This window comes from Bos grunniens, chromosome 6, assembly GCF_055505025.1.
Source record: "Bos grunniens cultivar Pamir isolate PY7600 chromosome 6, Bosgru_T2T1.0, whole genome shotgun sequence".
NCBI lineage: Eukaryota > Metazoa > Chordata > Mammalia > Artiodactyla > Bovidae > Bos > Bos grunniens.
Genome location: NC_141170.1, coordinates 104832063 through 104850152, shown reverse-complemented (window position 1 = coordinate 104850152; position 18090 = coordinate 104832063). Strand labels below are relative to the sequence as shown.

Genomic DNA, 18090 nt, shown 5'->3' with positions numbered 1-18090 from the left:
AAAGGATGATGTATTTATGGTTTTAAATGTGTTAGGAATATAATAATTTAGAAGTGTAAAAATTAAATTAAAATTCTTAGGACACATGTGTCAATATGGTTCTTGAAGTATAGAGTAGGGCTTTAAAGTGATATTTTAAAGGTAGGGACACATATCTGAGCATCACTTTTGGGTCAAACAGATGGGCCTTGGGCAAAGAATGTGGCTTCTTAGCTACAAGTTTCTTATTTGAAAAATTCACATAGTAAAATACATATAACTTTCATTTGGTGATAAACTTATCTAATGTTTGTAAAGCACCTTGTATAATGCTACAGTCAGCATTCAAAAAGTGTTGATCGCCTTTATTATAAAGATAATGATAAGTGATACTTTACTTCTCAGATAACCAATAACTCTGAGTTCTACACTGAAGAAGAAAATATTGTTTGTAACTGACACTGTAATCAACTTTTAATGTTTTTAAAAATTTTTTAGAATTGCATTAAAATTGATATTTCTTATTACTATGAAAATATAACTAAATAAATACTCCTATGTGATTATATTTTTGTTGACAAAGAGAATGACTACTTTTCTGATTTATTTTATACTTTTTACTTTCTGCTTCTTTAGATTTTTGCTCATCAGAAATATGGTTTTCTTAAGAGAAACATAGAATTATCTATGATATGCATGGGCTAAATTCCATTGTTGTGTTCTGATCAGTTATAGATATTGTCAATTAAATACTAGTGCTTGAAATTAAGTAATTAAAAATATCACAATGGATTAAATTATGAGCCTATGTGGTATATAAACTTCCCTGATAGCTCAGTTGGTAAAGAATCTGCCTACAATGCCGGAGACCCTGGTTTGATTCCTGGATCGGGAAGATCCCCTGGCGAAGGGATAGGCTACCCACTCCAGTATTCTTGGGCTTCCCTTGTGGCTCAGCTGGTAAGGAATCTTCCTGCAATGCAGGAGACCCTGGTTTGATTCCTGGGTCAGGAAGATCCCCGGGAGAAAGGATAGGCTACCATTCCAGTATTATGGCCTGGAGAATTCAGTCCATGGGCTCACAAAGAGTCAGACATGACTGAGCAACTTTCACTTCCATGTGGTATACACAAATAATTTGTTGTTTCATCATTAATTGAGGAAAAGTTATTTACATACCCTAGAGTTAAAATTCAGTGGTTAAATTAAATTTGGGGCTTCCTTGGTGGCACAGACAATAAAGAATCCACCTGCAAATGCAGGAGACCTGGGTTTGATCCCTGGGTTGAGAGGATCCCTTAAAGAAGGGAATGGCTACCCACTCCAGTATTCTTGCCTGGAGAATCCCATGGACAGGAGAGCCTGGTGGGCTCCAGCTCATAGCATCACAAATATATTTAATGAACTACATTCAACTTCAGCTCTTCATTGAGAGATGATTCATTACGAATCATCATTTCCTCTGAGCCTTATTTTTTTTCCTTCTTTTTATTGTCTTGTGCTTTTTACAGTCTCAGCTTTTTTGAAATGTCTGTAGTATTGAACCTGACCAAACAGACTTGACTTGAACTTTGGCTCAAGCAGGGCTCATAACAGAAAAGGATTCTGGCTGTTGATGAATGAGTTTCAGTCGACCAGTGCAGAAATCATAGCAACTTGGATCTATTTGCTCAAAAAATATATTTCTACAGTGTCAGACTATGTCAGAGATAGAGATAGTACTTGCTCATTCTCTGTTTTAGTCTTTACCTTGCTCATTTAGCAGCGGAGGCTGCATTCAGGTTGCAGAGTTGGTCGTTCAGCTGGCTCTGCCCCAGCAGGGAGTGAGCTCTTGAGCTGCTCCCTTCATGCCCTGCCTTCCTCCTTGTTCGTGACTATAAAGTCTGCCCATGGAGTGCCTACACTTCTGGAAGTGGAGGCCCAGAAATCTGTTTATTTCACAAATAACAGAAGGTAATGAGATTCTTTCTGCTGTTTAACTTTGCATGCTCAGTTGCTTCAGGCGTGTCTGACTCTGCAACCCTATGGACTGTAGCCTGCCAGGCTCCTCTGTCCATGGGATTCTCCAGGCAAGAATACTGGAGTGGGTTGCCACTTCCTCCTCCAGGGGATCTTCCAGACTCAGGGATCTAACCTGTGTCTCTTATGTCTCCTGCATAGCAGGCCGATTCTTTACCGTTGAGCCACTGGGAAGCTAGCTATTTAACTTTGAGTCCACATGATACTAGCTTCTTCAGTGACTTTAAGATCAGGCAGTGAATTATCATCAACTACATCTTAAAAAGACTATAGAGACAGAGATTGGTTTTAATGACAACATTAGAGGTGTGGTTGGATTAAATTATCTTTAGTTAGTCTTTCCAAACCTGAGATTCTATGATTCTTTTTGACCTTGTGTCAGATTTGTCCTGAATTGCTGGGGCCTTGAGCAGCGGTTGTCTTCACATTTTTCAAGTTTTACACACTTTCCCTGCATTGTAATAATCATTCCATAATTATCTGCTTGAGGAGAGTATGTAATACTTCATGCCCGATATGATTCTTGTCTAATGGGTGTTTTACTTAAGCAATCTCTATATGGAAATATCTTCATGGAAGCCATTATAATATGTTCATAAAACTTCTTTCGAATTTGAATGGTCAAAGTTTATGGCAAGCCTGGATCTGCAGACTTAAGTGTATGAATATTTGTGATTGATTGTCTAAGTCACTCTACGTTGCTCTCTTTGGTATGAAGAGCGATGCTGCTTTTCTTTAGTACCCCAGTTCTAGGGGTTGCTTGGCTTAACAAATAAATATGGTAATTTGCAGACATGTGAGATCTGAGAGCAGGTCTGTCTGGGTTGTGTCTCATTCCTTGAGATAAGAAGTCAAATGACTTGCATAGGGTTTAAAGATTAAAAAGTCAGGATTTAGAGCTGTATTGGATTCATTTGCTCCATGTAATTCCTTCCAGGTTCTTTTTAAATGTTCTCTAACTCTGACTTTACTAAGAGTAGGGAAAGGGGAAATGGAAAAAGAGATGAATATTATTTACCAGGGGGAAAAAGGAGTCTCTTGCTTAAGTCATCTCTGTTTGGTTTCAATCAATCATAAGCTTGTAAATGTTGTATTTAATAACTTAAACTCTAAGAAGGAATTTGAGAAGCTGGAAGATAAAAAAATGTAATAATATAGCTGCTTCTAAAATTAGAGAGTGCAATTTAAAGAGTTACTTTTCTTTTAGCCTTGTCTGTTTAGAATTAACCTCAGGGGGCTAATCTAATGTTCTCCCATTGGTCTTTACATGCATAGATGTATTTGGGCAGTAAACTGATCTATGAAGAAATATTCCGTGTGAAGGAAAATTGCAAAATTTTGTGTCTTAATGAATTCACTCAATCTCATATTTCCCATGCTAACACAGAACAAATTTGAAGATAGTGAGCAATGAAAGAACTATTACAGCAAAGTGTGAATGAGGCATCCTTATAACTGAACTCAGTGTATTGTGAGTGGCCTGAAGATGGAGCCGTTTGCAAAGTTTTCATTTAGAGTGTGAAGCCAGCACCTGGATATACGTGCTTTTTAACAGCCTTTAAAAATGTACTTCTCCAAGATTTTGTTTCATAATCTACTTGAAATGTAAACTTAGGCATTGTGTTTTTAAGTGCCAAATAATTAGGGAAAAATTTCACGAAAGCTATGTTTTGTGTGTGTGTGTGTATGTGGTCATTTTGAAATGGTAGCCTAATTTATATCTTAAAAGACCCCTTTTAGCAGTTGTTATTTTGTGTTCCTCTAACTTTTCCATGGCCTTATATTCAGTCATAGTAATTATAGTTCATTATGTAATCTTTATGGTGGACATTTTCCACTAACTGTGCTTGGATATCTCCATTTTCATGGCTATTTGTGTTTACTTTTCCTACTTATTTTTCTTAAAGATATGAGATACTACAGACAGGGAAAAAAAGCATATATTTCAACTATATATACCAACAATGTTTTAGAGCTGTTTTGTGGTCCAAAGAAAACATTTACTCTGGAAACCGGCTATCGAGTTTTATTTTTTAAATGAATGAAAGTCCATGTCCTTTCTCTCTCATGTTTATTGAAAGGGATTTACTGTTACTAATTTTTCTTAGTTGTTAAATCCTTTTGATGTTTTACATTTACCTATTTTTTGCACATTTATATATGTATGATTTAGAAACCTAGAGTCATTTTAGAAATGGAGATTTGTAACGATGTAAGATTTTAGGACGGATAGGGATACATTGACTTTTAAAAAATCTTGCCTATTTAGATTCAGTGTGAACTTTATGGGGAAAAAAAAAAGTTGTTATGAACATTTTCTCCGTCTTCTTTGTGTTTCAGTCAAGGTACACTCTGAGCATTGCTTGAGATAATGAATTATAATCACATCTGTTGAGCAAAGCAATATTCTTTAATTCTAAAATTTTAGGTTACAAAGTTAGTCACTCTAAACTCCAGGTGAGACACTCCAATGTGAGTACAACATATCCTGTCATATCATTTCTTAATTCCTTGTTATGTAATAGTTTAATTAAGGTGTTTAGTCAAACTTCAGAAGTGATATGGTAAGAATTAATCTCATAAAACTTTCTGAAGATGAACAAGCTCCTTGTTCCTTTTTAAAAAGTTTAAATTATAAAGAGCACTGCATAAATACTGGAAAATACCATCTTTACTTATGAAACTGAATTTCATCTTTAATTATGAAGCTGAAATGCTAAAGCTTACTGTCTCAAAAGAGAAAAAAATTCAAAAGAGAAAAAAATATACAAATCTCAGGGGGCATATTTTGATATAGTTGATAACCATCACTTTGATATATTTATGTTTTTAAATATATATATTCTCTATATACAAATATATACACATACATATGTATACATATATTAGGATGACATTTGGTCAGAATATTGGAATGACCTTTCAAAAAGTTGAAGAACAGTCAAATATCGGATAACAGTTTAGTGAAAAAATATGTAAATATTGCCCCATGTATCGAATCTGTTTTTCCTTTTTTAAAATAAATGAAAAACAAATGGTTGTAGGTTGTACAATGAGTATTTTTAAATGTGAAAATTTCCCAGTTTAATATATAAATATGATATGATAAATATAATATGATAAATATTTTTAAATGGCTATTTTAAAAAATTATAGTAATTATTGGTCCTTTGTTACTATAGAAACATCAGCAGATTTAATAGCTTTTCTTTGTATTGAGCTGACTCTTTAGGGAAAATCAACTCAGCACACTTTCTTGACAAAGGTGTAGATGTACCAGACATTGATGATCTTGGTTATACTACTGCTTTACTGAATGTGTCAAACTGGTATTAACATTTTAAGTCTAGATTGAATTCATTTGCTTTAATTTGAAGGGTGAAGGGGATTACCTCTCTGAAGTAAGGCCTCTTCCTGAAGCCTAGGAAACCTTCCCGAACTTTCAATCTCTCCCCATCCCTACTCATTCTTGGCCGGGCACCCCTCAATGGTTCCTATAGTATCCTGTACTTAACTCTTCCATAAGTGTCAGTTTGAAAGTCTTTTTATTGGTAATTTGGCTTTTGACACTTAAAATGCAGATTTATTTTCTTCCATACTACTTTATCTTTACATTTATTTGATACTCAGAATCTATTTAAAAATCGTATCTGTTTTAAATAGGTTTATTGTTCTATTAATTTGTCAACATGATATTGTCATGAATAGTTATTTTTATGAGATTTAGGGAGATATAATGATGGGTATTGTGATAGTAGTTTATGAATGAATGGAAATAAATTGTAAAACTGTCTACTTGGTTTCAGTATTGTGGATTGTTTTTTCAGCACTGTGATGAAATCATCTGAAATCTATTAAAATCGACTTGGAGCCCATGAAATTCAAAAGACAGATAAATCATTAAATCCTTTTATGGCATGATGGAGCAAAGACAATCTTTCATGGTGTCAGTGATTGAAATCTCAGCCCAGAAGTCTCAGTCATTTGGTCTCTTCATTTACTCCAATCTTTGTACAGGAGGCCCTTGGGATTTAGGTTTAATTATCACCAGTTTTAACAAGATCCTAAAATGCCACAGAAAAATGCCCCAACCATTGCTAAATTGATTTTCTTTAACTTAGTCACTTATTTGCATGTTTAAGAGATTATCCAAGGAAACTACAAAGGTGTTTTAAACCACTCTTTCATAATCTGCTATTCAAGAACCCGATGAATATCTTAAGTTACTTCCTTTACCACCTTGCCACATCCTCTTCCAAATCATTTTTGTCTTGGGTTCTGTGGTCAATTATCCTGTTTGAAACTGATGAATAAAAACTATTCATAGACCTCTCAGTAGGCCAACTAATTAAGAGTCTCTTTGCATATTTCCAGTGATGAAAAATTAGACTGAGTAGAATAATATTTAGTTGAAATTTTTGAATGAATAATATTTAGTTGAATAAATTATATATATATTAATATATATGTCCAGATAGCTGTGATGTCTTTGAACACTGTAATATTTTCTCTTATAATATTAAAAACAAAGTTATTATTTTATTTTGGTATGCTTCAAGATAAAGTGTGAGGAAGCATCATTAGGAAAACATGAGTTACAAGAATACAAAATGAAAAAGCTTGACTTAAGCATTGCTATGAAGAAAAAAGATTTGCAGCAAATAGTGGACTATAATTAGAATTTAAGTGAGTACTCTGGTTACTAAAATGAGCTGTACACAGTTTAACATGAAAACAAGGTTGGGTTTTTAAAGTAATCCAAATCAGAGTTAATTCATAGTGGATTATGGCCAGCCCAGAAAAAAAAAAAAGCACAATTAATTAAACAAAACAAAAACAATGAGATCATATAACTAATTGGGTTCTTTATTTTGAATATCAGAGTGTGAGGAGAGGTAGCTTTGTAAGAGGAGCATGGTGATGTTGATGGTAACTTGAGGCATTTTGAGCATTTTGGATCTTGATGGCATGTTTTAGAAATCTAAATTCTGTAATTTTAAATTAAAATTAAAATTACAAACTATAAATTCTGTAATTTCTGTTTTCTCCTGTGGCAATATGTCATTAGCTCAGCAACACTTTTCAATAAGAATTAGAGTCCTCTTTGCAACTAATATATAAAAGAAAACCTAAAATAAAATGCAAAATTGATTTTCTTAGGATAATAAATGAGTGGGAAGGGAGAAGTAGGTGAATATTAAAGTACCTAAATATTTTCCTTAAAGAATACATATGTATGCTGTGCTCACCCACTTAATTGTGTCTGACTCTTTGTGACCCCATGGACTGTAGCCCGCCAGGCTCTTTTGTCCATGGAATTTTCCAGGCAAGAATACTGGAGCAAGTTGCCATTTCCTTCTCCAGAGGATCTTCCAGACCCAGGGACTGAACCCGTGTCTCTCGTGTCTCCTGCATTGGCAGATGGATTCTTTACCACTCTGCCATCTGGAAAGCCCATGTATATGTATACACAACACATACTCTTAAAAAATATATATATATAATATATTGGCAATCCAGCTATCAACAACTTAAAATGCATATTTTCTTTCTCAGTAGTATATTTTTACATTTACTTGATATTCCATTTAGAAGCTGATCAAATCATACAATATGTAGCCTTTTCATATTTTCTTTCACATTATAGAAGAGAAATTTCATATTCTTAAACAGGCATCTAAGGTTTGTCCTTATCTTTTAATGGCTTGATAGCTTATTTCTTTTTAGTGCTGAGCAACATTCTACTGTCTGGTTGTACCAGAGGTTTTTTTTTTTTTAATTCATTCACTTACTAAAACAACGTTGTCTTGGTTGCTTCCAAATTTTGGCAATTATGAGTTATCTATATATTCTACTATAAATACTCATGCACAGGATATTTTTTGTGTGTCTGTAGATGCAAGTTTTCAACTCCTTTGGGTAAATACCAAAGAATGTGATTAATGAATCATATTGTATGAGTATGATTAGTTTTACAAGGAACTGCCAAACTGTTTTCCAAAGTGGCCGTACCATTTTGTATTTCCACCAGTGATGAATTAGACTTTCTGTTGTTCCACGTCCTTACCAACATTTGGTGTTGTCATTGTTTCAGATCTTGACCATTCTAATAGGTTTGTAGTAGTATCTTGTTGTTTTAACCTGCACTTCCCTGGGAATCCCTTGGCAGTCTAGTGTTTAGGACTCTGTACTCCCACTGCAAGAGGGCACAGGTTCAACCTGGTCAGTGAACTAAGATCTCACAAACTGAGCAGCAAAGAAAAGAAAAGAATTACATTTCCCTGATGACATAAGATGTGGAGCATCTTTTTATCCAAATTCTTAACTTTTCCAGCAAAAGAAACTATCAAGTAATTCAGAGGGAGTTAGTTTATACCAATTGAGTATTCATTCACTAACTTCTTATAGAAATTAACAACTAGCTATTTGTAATAAGCATTCTAAAAACAGATATCTCTTTGAAGTGAGTCACAGAATATTTATTTTTATTTTGGTTGGTATGTATTCTGAAATGATCATGGAAATAACAAAAAGTTCCTAGATATCTAAATATTATTTTTTATATGCTGAAAGCTATTTATATAAAGCTATCTATACAAAGCATTAGATTTGGCATTGTGTTTTATACTTTACATATATAGATATATAATAAAATAATATCAATTTAGAAGTTCTAGGGACTTCTGTATGTTTTTTCAGAGGAGCTCTTTATCAACTCAGATAGAAAGCACAACATCTCAAAGAAAGATAATCCCTTCCATTCTTCCTCAGCTCTAATTATTAAAACTATTATTATATTATTATTAATCCAGCTTGCCAGATCCCTGGCCAGGGATTGAACCTAAGCTCTCCACAATGAAAATGCCAAGTCCTAACCACTGGAATGATGCAGAATTCTCATAAAAATTTATTTTTGTATTGAGTTACATTTTGTTTCACAGCATCTTATATGCTCTTGGTTACATGGAATCATCCAGTTCCTCTTCCATAAGGTTGGAAGATAGTTAAAGAGTGATCATGCCCTGCTTTGTCTTTCCCTGTGATTCCTTTAATAATGCATGAATGATTATTAATAATTTACAGGTTAATTTCAATACCATCTCTTCTTCTTCTCCTAATTGATTCCACTTTGTCAAGATTTCTTATAATACATGATCTGATGAGTACAGAACAAGGCAGGACTACTAGTCCCTTATCTGTACCAATAAAAATCAAAGATTGCATGAGAATGTGACATTACCTCCCCCTTCTGTGTCACAGTAAATCTTTTAATACAAGTTGTTTAAGATTTTTTTTTTTGATTGGTTCTTCTAATCCTGGACTTTAAAGATTGATGTGTGAAACCTAAATAATGGGCTTTACATTCATTAATAAATGTTTATTGAGCACCTACTGAATGTTAGATTCTACATAATGTTCTGAGGATATAGTTCTGAATAAACTGTCCCTGCTCTCATAGAGCTTAGATTCTCAGAGGATAAGCATGGGAATAGGCTATGTTCAAAGATTAGAAGTGAGGTGGGGAACCCTCCATTTATTCTTTATTTTAAATGATTATTTAAAAATCATCAATCTAAAGCGTTAGAGAGATATTTATTATTTTTATCCCTTGTTCATTTGCTTGTGTGGTAATGAGAGTTTGAATACTATAGAAGGACTAAACTAGGGGGATGATGGCAAGACAAAATTCTTTGTGGAAAAAAAGTAATATTTGACTAAAAAATTTGGAAATATTTTTTACCCTTGCATTAAGATGTCCTCCAAAAAGGAAAAAAAATATATAAGGAATCAAAAAAAATTTTTTGATTCTATTATATAGGTTTACAAAGTCACTGAAGGGATTTACTGGGTATTTAGTTGTCCATAGATTTTAAAAATACAAAGAAAAAAATGTATCCAAATAAATCTGCATAATATTAACTGGCCAGTTATATCAAATTGATCAGCGTCATAAGCCACTGGAATTCACGATAAGGTCCCAACTTGTGTGTAAAGTTTTAAAATTCCTTTGATTCTGAGTATAATTGGTAATACTTGATTTGTTTGGGAGATTAATATATTGGAAAAGGATGCAATTTTATGATTTTCCAAAAAACAAATACTAGCCCCATTGCCCTTTGCAAATATATATATATTTTTTTTTTGTATTTTCTTTTTTTTTTTTATCTATTTTATTTTATTTTATTTTTTTTTCTTTTTTATTTTTAAAAAAAAATCACATGCTCCCCATCCTGAACCCTCCTCCCTCCCAACCTCCCCATACCATCCCCCTGGGCCTTCCCAGCGCACCAGCCCCAAGCATCCAGCATCGTGCACTGAACCTGGACTGGCATCTCGTTTCATACATGACATTTCACATGTTTCAATGACATTCTCCCAAATCTTCCCACCCTCTCCCACAGAGTCCATAAGACTGTTGGGCCAAGAGAGAAAGTGAGAGAGAGGAAGAGCAGAGACTTGCCCGACTGAATCAGCAAGAGCAAGAAGACTTAGAACTGGCTATTGCACTCAGCAAATCTGAAATATCAGAAGCATGAAGAAATCTCCTGTTCTTCGTCAACCACACAACACTCTCCTTCTTGAATACTGAAGCTATTTACAATGTGTATCAAACCTACCTGTGAGCATGGGAATACAAAAGGTTTGAGATCACTGCAAATATTTTTTAAGATAATGCACAGCCATTAATTATTCTCTGTATGATTGAAATATAGAAGAAAGTATAGTTATGGTGACTATATCCTAAAATTGCTGGAATTATCCTGGTTGACACCTGTTGTAGATCTATTAATGCCTGTTAATTACTTTATCACATCTTTGCACTCTTAACAGTGTCCTAGTTTGTATAGAAATATGTCTTTACTTTATTAACAGATTTAAGGGCTTACTTTTGTCTAGACAATAAATTTTTTTTAAAAAAGCATTCTTTCCCTTCAAAAAATTAAACCTAACTTAAAACACTTTGAAAAAGTGACCAAACCCACAGAATCTGCATATTTTTCAGAGTTGACTCCTGACTTAAGAGTAGTTATTTGATTCCTGGGACAATATGAAGATTTCACCTTTAATTCTTCAAGCCCTAATATTCTGTTTCAATTTGTTATGCTTTGTAAAGCTTTGAAGGACCATCTTAGAGTTTCTAAATATAGATTTAGGAATAGTACTACTATTAATAATAATCAACATTTTAATTAGTGTATAGCACAAGCCAGACACTGTTCTTAGAATTTTTAATGTATTTTTCATTAATTCTTCAAAGCACACAATGAAGGAGTAGTAGTATTATCCCTATTTTACAGACAAGGAGAATGAAGCTTAGAGTGATTTGTGTCCTTTCTGTTTCTACTTTGCTGAAGAATTAAATAGACATATTCTAAATCAGCCAGGTAAAATAGGTACATCTCAGCTTTTTTACCAATGAATATAATATTAATATTTTCTTTCTAATTCTCATTCAATGTTTAGTAATTACTAAGATACTACATTGTTATACTGGGAAGATCACGCACAGAAGATGTACTCTTTACATTCCTGGAGATACTCTAAATTTTACCCTAGGGTCTAACCAGTCCATTGGCACACATATTTGATATAATAATATTGCTTTGGAGCATTAAAAATGTGCTTTTTCTGAGTTAGGTTCTGGGTTATTCCTTGAGTTTGCTTTTTTTTTTTTTTTAATTTAAGCTTTTTATTTTATGTTAGGGTATGGCCAACTAATAATATTGTAATAGTTTCATTTGAACAGTGAAGGGACTCAGGTATACACACACATGAACCCATTCTCCCCCAAACTCCCCTCGCATCCAGGCTGCCACATAACAGTGATCAGAGTTCCATGTGCTATACAGTAGGTCCTTGTTGGTTATCCACTTAAAATATAGCAGTGTGTACATGTCCATCTCAAACTCCCTAACCATCCCTTCCCCCAGTCCTTCCCCTCCTTGGCAACCATGAGTTTATTCTCCAAGTCTGAGTGTTCCCCGAGTTTGCATTTAAGTGGATTATGAGAAGGTGCTACATTTTGGTGGTGGTGTTCATTTGTTTGTCTTTAAGATTACTCTTTGCTCTTTCTCTTAATGTCCACCAGAGGAGATGCCATATTTCTTCTGAATTGTTAGTATGGCTTTTATGTTATGGACATTGTGAATTTTGTTTCTGATTGTGTTTCTTTCTTTGGCTCCCAAAAAATCAGAACCAAATTTATGATTCATTTTTTGTATTAGAGAAAAATTTCAGTGCACATTTCTTGGGCTCATTGTAACTCTGGTTTCCTTTCTTTCTCTATCTTTACTAGCAAACACATGGATCTAGAGTCAGATCACCTGGGTTCATATCCAAATCAACTGCTCCTCAGTTTGGGGATTTTGAGCAAGTTAATTGTAACAAGTACAGATAACAATAGATTCACCTCATGAGGTCACTGAGAAATAAATAGGATAGTGCCTGTGAAAAGGTATCTGACATGTAATATTGTGTGTATATATGTCTCTGTGTATATTATTACGCCATTACATTGCTCAAATATTTGTGAATCTACTCAAATCCTTTTTATATTGAAATTTAAATAAATATGAAAATGCCTATTTCTCTATACTGTAGCACAAAACATATAAATACTGTTATCAAATTGAAGTATTCCCAAAGTGCATGTTAGACTGAATATACAGTCACAAATAGATTGTAGTTCATTATATATTTAGTTCATTTTGTTAGTTTTCATAAAACATATGCAGATTTAGGCAAAAACCAGAGAACCCATGTAAACGAATAGCTTTGAATGCTATGTAATCAATACTCTACAAACTTAAAAGAAACTGATTATATAAATGTAAATTTCTGATTCTGCTAGGATAGAAAGGTAATCTATTAAATAGGTAATATGAATTTTATAAAAGGAAAACATATAAAAAGTATGAAATTTTGAAGATACTTGACCTTTTCAAGGAAATGAAAGTATTTTCTATTTTGTTGTGTGGGAGGAAGCATTTGAGTTTCAACCACAAAAGCATGTCCAGACAATTGAGTATATTCAGGGGTGGTTGGCCAGGCCCGATTTCTGCAATGTGTTAATGAAAGATGGGTTGATTAGGTTAAAACTCTGGCTTATTGCGGTGGGGGAGGGGGGGAAACCCATTGAGGATAGCTAGTTCTTGTGGGGACATTTCATTTAACATTCCTCTTATTTCTTCAAAGTTTGACCAAGCTTGTAGATAGTTTTGTCTGGTTTTTAGATTGTTAATGTTTATTCTGCTGTTGCTGCTGCTAAGTCGCTTTAGTCGTGTCCAACTCTGTGAGACCCCATAGACGGCAGCCCACCAAGCTCCGCCGTCCCTGGGATTCTCCAGGCAAGAACACTGGAGTGGGTTGCCATTTCCTTCTCCAATGCAGGAAAGTGAAAAGTGAATGTGAAGTCGCTCAGTCGTGTCTGACTCTTCGCGACCCCGTGGACTGCAGCCCACCAGGCTCCTCCACCCATGGGATTTTCCAGGCAAGAGTACTGGAGTGGGGTGCCATCACCTTCTCCGAACATTTATTCTAGCCTATATTATTTTCACTTGGCTCTCCATAGATACCAGAATTTTAGTGGTCAGCCTCACTATTTTGAGTACTGTCCTGTTTTGCACTATAGGACATGTCAATAGGAAGGTTTGATGGAAGAAACTTTAAGTGTGAAATCCTTCAAAGTGAAGTCTTCAGTTTACTGAAGTATAGAAAAACCAAGTTGTGTAAAAAGTGCTTGAGGGTTAGTTGTTGCAGGGTATAGGAAAAGGAAGGAATGACTGATTAGCAGGATTAGAGGGTAGGATGTGTCTAGCATTATATCAGAAGGTGAAGTTAAAGTGGAGGGAGAAGGGAACCTAGAAAAAAAAAAAATTTATTGCTTTATGTAAATAAGAAACAAACTGGGAAGTCATCTTGAAATAGTACCAAAGCATCTTCCTAGTAATCTGAGGTCAAAAGTAGGTAATCACCCTATATTTAAGGGTTAATGGCTTGGCTCAATCAATTCGTTCATTAGTTTCATTTTTGCATTTCCTAAATTGAAGAGAATTAACACCATCAATTGGTGTCATGTTGATGTGATTGTATAATACACAAGATTATACACTCTTGTGTATAACCTGATACTCCTGGTTTTATTCCTGTAGAATTAAATCCATAATTAAGATGCCAAGAATCCAATGGACTTCGGCAACCCACTCCAGTATTCTTAACTGGAGAACCCCAAGGACAGAGATCCTGGCAGGCTAAAATCCATGGGGTCGCAAGAGTCGGACATGATTTAGCGACTAAACAGAGAGAGAGACGGACATAAACTTCTGGGCAGTTGTAAGGAAGGAAAAAGAAGATGGCCCAAGAATACATGTGATTTCAATGCTTGGAGAGAGAGAGAGAGAGATACATATATATATTTTTTTCTTTTTCTTTCTTTCTTTTTGCTTCACAGCTTGCAGGATCTTAGTTCCCTGACCAGGGATCAAACCCAGGCCCATAGTATTGAAAGTCCTAACCACTGAATCACCAGGGAATCCTCTCAATTCTTGGATTTAAAAGTGGTATTATAATGTCACTTTTCTTCTTTCCTTGAAATACTCTTCCCAGTTATAATAATAAAGGCAAACATTTACTGAAAATCTATTATGCGCCAGGTACTTTAATATCTCATTTAATTTAATCCACAGAAAAATGCTGTGATTTATTTTCTCAAATTAATAGATAAGAAAAATGAGGGTCAGAGATATTTATGACTTTTTCAGGTTCTGTAACTACTAGGTGAAAGGATTTTTTAATAAGATTTTTCATAGCTACATTTTTAGAATTAAAGAAATGAAATACATTGTAATATAAATCCTATAACTTGGTCAAATGTTTGCTTGAAACTGAATGAGTCCATCAAAGCAATACAAGCTTGCCTTGTATAGCTGCTTCACTCAAGAGTCCTTCTAAATTCAAATAGTTTCAGATAATATAATTAAGATTTTTGCATTGAGTAGTCACCTTAAAACTGTCAGTAATATCTGAATATCAGTGGTGAATGGAGAACTAATTTCTGCCTTCACACATGATGACTGTTACATGAAAGATCTTATATCATGGACCATATTTGCATACTTATCTATTTATAAATAAGAATGCACGCCTGTATTCCTTAATGTTGAAATTAAAAGAAACAACAAACAGAATTGTCAGTACTTTGAAAAATTAAAGTAGATAAATTTTTATCATCAGAAAAGCTTTAACACTTTAAGGACGGGCTATTGGAAATTGTTAAGAAGTGAATAGGTGACAAATGAACCAATTAGAAGATGCTTATGGTACAGCTAGGCACTGAGAATTTTTAGGTTTGTATACTACTATGAAAGAAAACAAAGTAGGTCAGACATGAGGAACTATATATATGAAGAAATATATAATATATATATATATATATATATATGCCATGAGTGATGATAGACTTACTGATTTTAATATTTATCCTTTATTTTCTTCATATTTAAGAAACATCAGTATGGCCTTCTGCAATCTTTCCCTTATGACTTATTAAATATATATTGATACTTGAAGAATAAAAAAAGTTATTTGAAAGGGGATTAAGCATTGGTAGTGACTCTGTTAAGATTATATTTTGAAGGAAGTTTTTTTTCTCTTTTAGTTTAAAATTTAGGTCCATTGCTGTTGTATACCATAAATTATAGAATAATCTGAAACCTACTTTTGCAAATAGTCTGAAGCTTAATAAAATTAACATTGTTTTCTCAACAATGTTATGTTGAGAAACTCCTTATGAAGTAGTTACAAATAAATTGCAAAAGACTATTTAATACTAACATTTGATGTAGTTTATTTTTCTGGCTTGCAGTTTAGCAATACCTCTGCCCTTTCATCTTGAACTATTTGCTGGATCTGAGTACATAACATGCAAAAGATTTAGCTTACCAGGAAAGTTAGATAGACCTGGTAAAATTAAGTCAGGGGCTGTCTCTAGGAGCAGGAGGAATTATTACATACAACAAAAGAATAAGTATTTTCATAAGGATCAAAGTTGTCAACCAAAGGGATAAAATTCTAGTAATGAAATTTCAGATTATTGGCTCACAAGGGAGAGAATTTTTGTGTGGGTGGAGGCCTCTTTCCTGGAGCCATGAAATCCCATCAAGAAAAGATTACCAAAGAACATCCAGAGATATTTTCTTAGCTATTCAACTGATAGAGATAATACTGCTGCTGCTGCTGTCTACTAGATAAATCATGTCCAACTCTTGTGACCCCATGGACTGTAGCCTGCCAGGCTCCTCTGTCCATGGGATTTCCCAGGCAAGAACACTGGAGTAGGTTGCCATTTCCTTCTCCAGAGGATCTTCCTGACCCAGGGATTGAACCTGTGTCTCCTGCTTGGCAGGCAGATTGTTTATCACTGGGCCACCTGGAAAGCCCCAATAAGAGATAATACCTTAGTTCTAATCCATTTTCAATTGAGTAAGTATCTGTGAGAGATAGTGAGTGATATATGTTGATTTTTTATATTAGATAACATGGAGTGTAGAAAGGAAGCTTTTTAAAGCAATAAATAAATGAGTATCAAAGTGAACGGGAATTAATATATATACTTCCAGTTGATAGTAAACATGAAAAATGAATTTTCTTATACAATTATTCAGTTCAGTTCAGTTCAGTCGCTCAGTTGTGTCCAACTCTTTGCGACTCCATGAATCGCAGCACGCCAGGCCTCCCTGTCCATCACCAACTCCCGGAGCTCACTCAGACTCATGTCCATGGAGTCAGTGATGCCATCCAACCATCTCATCCTCTGTCATCCCCTTCTCCTCCTGCCCCCAATCCCTCCCAGCATCAGAGTCTTTTCCAATGAGTCAACTCTTTGCAGGAGGTGGCCAAAGTACTGGAGTTTCAGCTTTAGCATCAGTCCTTCCAAAGAACGCCCACGGCTGATCTCCTTCAGAATGGACTGGTTGGATCTCCTTGCAGTCCAAGGGTCTTCTCCAACACCACAGTTCAAAAGCATCAATTCTTCGGCGTTCAGCTTTCTTCACAGTCCAACTCTCACATCTATACATGACCACTGGAAAAACTGTAGCCTTTACTAGATGGACCTTTGTTGGCAAAGTAATGTCTCTGCTTTTCAATATGCTATCTAGGTTGGTCATAACTTTCCTTCCAAGGAGTAAGCATCTTTTAATTTCATGGCTGCAGTCACCATCTGCAGTGATTTTTGAGCCCCCCAAAATAAAGTCTGACACTGTTTCCACTGTTTCCCCATCTATTTCCCATGAAGTGATGGGACCAGAAGCCATGATCTTCGTTTTCTGAATGTTGAGCTTTAAGCCAACTTTTTCACTCTCCACTTTCACTTTCATCAAGAGGCTTTTTAGTTCCTCTTCACTTTCTGCCATAACTTCATATAATTTTGTGAAAAAAAAAAAAGGTAGAGCAGTGACAGTATTTTTCCTGTGAAAGCATGTGAGACATTTTCAGAATGAAAGCACAAAAGTTGGATGTTCATGTAAAGTTGACATCATAGCAAGCCAAAGTCATGTCCATACTGAAAGTTCTAAAGGGACAAAAATACCTTGAAAAAGCAAAAGAAGCTTTTATATTCTATAGCAAAAAAAGCTATAGAATCTATCTGGAAATGGATCAGAGCCACAGAATCATGAGGTATATAATATATCTCATAATATATAAGGACTGAGAAAAGGACCGTCAGCTTTATTTCCTGATTTTTCCATGTGTAATGCTGGCCAAGCTATACATTTTGAAATTTTCTCTAATGTCTACAAAATTATGTGTTTCGTCTTTAATGAGTACCGTTTTCACTTGAATTGGTTTGAGTGAATTTCATTCAAATGGTCCCTAACAGAGACACTGGGCATCCATGTTTAAAATCAAACACATCTTCCTCTCCACTTGAGTTCCCGTTGCCATTATTCTTACGGTGGGTCACTCAGGTCACAAACCTTGGCATGGTCTTTAGGTTATTTCTCTCTTATTGCCTTAGCCAATCATGAAAGTGTGTGACATACTTATTGGTTACTAGCACCACACACAATGGTAATTGTCATGTTTCTTTAA

General features: G+C 34.6%; 1 long non-coding RNA gene across 23 annotated transcripts in view; it reads left to right on the top strand.

The window, feature by feature from the left end:
- The window catches only part of LOC147371147 (uncharacterized), a 552664-nt gene that overhangs the window by 196538 nt on the left and 338036 nt on the right, over nucleotides 1-18090 (top strand). The window contains exon 10 of one of the 23 annotated variants that reach the window (XR_015165885.1): nucleotides 3386-4816. The exons of the other annotated variants lie outside the window; for them this stretch is intronic. This is a non-coding gene — a long non-coding RNA (uncharacterized LOC147371147). Of the gene's footprint in view, nucleotides 1-3385; nucleotides 4817-18090 lie in introns of those variants that run through there. 23 annotated transcript variants of the gene reach the window in all.